This window comes from Bidens hawaiensis, unplaced genomic scaffold (genome assembly GCF_021521415.1).
Source record: "Bidens hawaiensis isolate Kalapana, Puna unplaced genomic scaffold, B.hawaiensis_p1.1 tig00057280_1, whole genome shotgun sequence".
NCBI classification, from domain to species: domain Eukaryota; kingdom Viridiplantae; phylum Streptophyta; class Magnoliopsida; order Asterales; family Asteraceae; genus Bidens; species Bidens hawaiensis.
In genome coordinates, this window is record NW_027500348.1 from 4193 (window position 1) to 8384 (window position 4192).

Genomic DNA, 4192 nt, shown 5'->3' on the forward strand with positions numbered 1-4192 from the left:
GTTTCCTAATTGTATGGTATAGTGTCCTATTTTGGTGATTTGTTTTATTTAAAAGGCTTCTCACACTTCTCACAAAACAATGTTTTTATTTGAACCCTTTTCTATATATGTATGTATTATTTTTAAACAAAAATTATAATAAACGTATTAAACATATTAAAAGTATTAATTATATTTCTACCGTCGAACTTCATTAACGATTTTAAGATGTAAATTTTACTATAGTTATATATTTAAACGATTATTATTATTATAATAGATCTCAACTTATAATTATTCAAAACTAATTATTTGTAAGTTCGATTGTACGATAAACAATGATTTCATAATTAAACGATAATAAAAATCCATAGAGATTAATCGTTCAATTCATAACACACCAATCATAATTGTAACTCAAAGCACATCGAAATCTTAATTTTTTTATACATATTATATCATTATAATTCACTCGTAATATCATTTAATTAGGATCCTTGTCGGTTGTTCTCGAAGAGCGTGATTATCGTTCTTGTCGTATTCATTCCCGTTTGGCTTAATCGATCAGGTGAGTTTTATCATTCCCCTATTTTACTCGATTTTCATAAACGTTTTGGGAACATATGCGTATATAATACTATACATACATATCTATATATACATACATATAAAAAATAGCAAACGTGTAATTGTGTGTGATAAATCAAATCTACTTGTTATGTGCTTATGTGTTACTGTATTGATTCGCTTGACATATCCCCTTGGAGAGGGTTCTCATTTTATTGACCACCGCCCGATTCGCTTGGCAACGGTCTTATTCTTATATGCTTATGGTTGATTTACCGGCGCCCGATTCGCTTGGCAATGGTTTAATCGACAACTTACTTGCTTATGGTTTGATTTCATTGGCGCATTTATTACGTTTGCTTATTTATTATATTAGCCTTATTTTATTGCAAAACTGGTGTTAAACTCACTAACATGTGTTGTTGACCAAAACTCTATTTTCTACGCATATGCAGGTTGATTGAAGATTGAAGTTTGGACATTTAGAAAGACCTTAGGATTATAATGAAGACAAACTTGAATTTAAATGGCTGTGTTTATTTATTTGAATTGTATCGTTGTATTTGATTATTGTGTGAGTTATTTGAAAAAAATAATTAATTAGATATTGTCATTTATATTTATGATAGTATCTTCGAGCTGTGAGCAATCGGATCACGTCCCGACATTTCCGCCTTAGGTTGGGGTGTGACAGTAATTAATTAGGTGATCATAAGGAAACTTGATTTTTAATACTGGTTGCGTTAAAACTTATTAGTAAACCCATAGGTGTCTCTTGAGATGAGTCCTCTTAAGCGTCTATTTTACGATACCACTTCCATAACTAAATAGTCTCTAGGTTAATTGATAAGTGAAACTTAGGGGATTCTAGCCTAGGTGGTTGTCCATCATCATCTGAATTAAGTTTAGGTTTAAGTCGTCTTTAAGTCTTAGTGATTAATTTAATATTAGTTTAAAATTATTATTTTAGTAAACCCTCCCCCCCAAAATAATATTAATAAATAGTCGTGTCTATAGTTAAGTCTAATTAAGCCTGTTTACGTAATTAAAAGAGTCTCGTGGGTTCGATATCAGGACTTACTTAGCTGTACTAGAGTCGACAGGTTCACTTGCCGGTTAGTTTTTTTAGTTAAGTTAAGAGTCTAGAATTTATTACTTAGTGTCTAGATTAGCGTTTATTTAGTTAATAAATTAATAACTACTTTTAGCACATCAAGTTTTTGGCGCCGTTGCCGGGGACTCTTGGCGATTGCGTTCATTAGCTTTGATTAGACTTACTTGCTACATCCGTGCTATTTGTATTTTGTCTTTGTTTTGTTTTTGAGTCGTAGGAGTCTAAGTAGTTTTTATTTTATTTTATTTTTATAATATTAGGTTAATATAGCTTAGTTGATTGCTTTAAATTAGTTTAGTTTTTTCTGTAATATATAGTTTATTTCACTATTATCTGGTGCCCGTGATCCTTTTCTGTTTAAGTTTATCTTTGTAGTGATCTTCATGGAGTGTTAGTATGAGCCCAAATTTTGCCCGATATATGATAGGATGGGGAATGTTGTTGGTTGTAAGGACTCATCGGGTGCAATGATGGATTACATATCACATCCAGAAGAGATATTACCGGATTTCATGCGTGTCGTCCATAGCATTAATCCAAGTACACCGCTTTGGCACATTACGGATGCGTTTGAATCAAGTTTAAAAAGTCGAATACAACTTAGTGAGCCGGTGATCGAGGTTGAGGATGTTGGTTTGCAGAATCAGACAGAGGAGTGTATTCCCTCTTGGGAGGACGAGTTTAGAGATGAATTTGGTGAAGAGTTAGTGGGTTTAACTGTTATAGATGAGAGAGATTTTAACCCCGAAAGAGATAAAGTGGAGCTTGAAAAATTGTTATTCGGGGAGCCGGTTGAGAAGCTAATTGTCAAAGAGGAATCACATGAGACATCCGAAGAGTTAAAGAATAAAGAACTGCATCTCGTTATGAAACATCATCCGTGTGTGCGCGATAAAGCGGGTAGGTGTTTAGAAATACTCGTACGTGGATTGCCACGTAAATCAAGAGCCCCAAGAAGGAGGATATCCAAACATAGGAATCAAAGTGTGCCAAATTTGTCACATCCTCGGAATTTTAATAATTGGGTGATTGAGCTGAATTCATATTTTTGTGCCCACGTGAGTTTGGAAACTAGTTTTTTCCTAACTAGTTGTAAAAGGAGAGTGTTGAAGAGCACATATGGGAAGAGGATAAAGGAGAAACCTCCTGATTGAGGTTTCGGGAACGAGTCTGGCTAAAGACTCTTTTGTAAACTTAGCGCTTCCTAGGAGGCAACTCGGTACTATGTTTTCATTCTATTTTTATTTTCATTTTTGTTTTATTTCTTTGCTCTGCTGGGTGTTTCTTCTCTTACATGCAGGTTGCTCCAGGTTGCTTTAGATGATGATTGATGAGCTATGGTTTTGAATAAGTGTGGGGATGCCACTTGCTTCAGGATTGTTGTTTTTAGTCGTGAGAGATGAAGTTATTTGAAGATAGTTTGCTGATCGCGTTCGAATTGGAGGGCACGGAATACGACTCACGAGGCATATCGTCAATTTATCAGGGGAGTCTGTTCCAATTCATTAATTTATTTTTATTTTTTGCATAATCTTAATTGTAATTTTTTTTTCTCATATTGAGGACAATGTGAAATTTAAGTGTGAGGATGGGAAATTGCTATTTTTCGGCAAAAAAATAAATAAATAAAAAATAAAAATATGAAAAAAAAAGTTTAAAAAAATGAAAAAAAAGCCTAAAAAAATTTGAAAAATGTCCCAATAATTTAACGGATATTTTTTGCACTATAATGGAAAATGATAGTATAATCGGGAATTGGTTTTTCAAACTACTTATATATAAGAGATAATATAAAAGAAAGCGTACTAAGCTTGGGATGTGTCGATAGGCCCAACTAGTCTTGAAAGGTTTCCCATTACATATTCTTAATAAACCTAATTAATCTTAGATTTTGTGGGTTCTCATCCTAAGGGGGATAGTGAAGCTGAAATTCGATAAGGCATAGGGAGTATTACCATAAATTGATTACCTTGAGTTGGTGAGAATTAAATGCACTTTAAAATTAGCACGTCATTCCATTTTATGAAAATAAATAAAGAGTGGTGGTGCCCCGTAAATGTCTAATTTTATACGAGCTATAGTCTTTAGTTATATATTTTTAGGTAAAAGATGCCTAAGTGCACAATAAAAAATTAAAGAAAAAATAAATAAATAAGTATTCCAAAAGTTGGTTCAAAAATCAAATGAAAAAGAGAAAAGTTATGTAATGAAAAATGCCAAAGAAGCATTCTCAAAAATAGAAAAAGTGGCCAAAGTACACATACTAGACGAGACTGAGAGTTTACGTGTTACCAAGGGGATGGTAACTCTGAGGATACACTATTGGGGCTCGGAAGTTTTTAGTCAATAAATATTTTCTTAGGGAATACATAGGACAAAGTCCAATAATATTTAAGACATGCTCGTACGACCTCACTTGAACTATCATTCATAATTCCATCTAAGTGTATTTTCTTCTTACCATTAAGGGGTTATTATCGTATGGTGATATGTTGAACCAGTTTGTTTCAACTCAATTTTTAATTGTCTTTA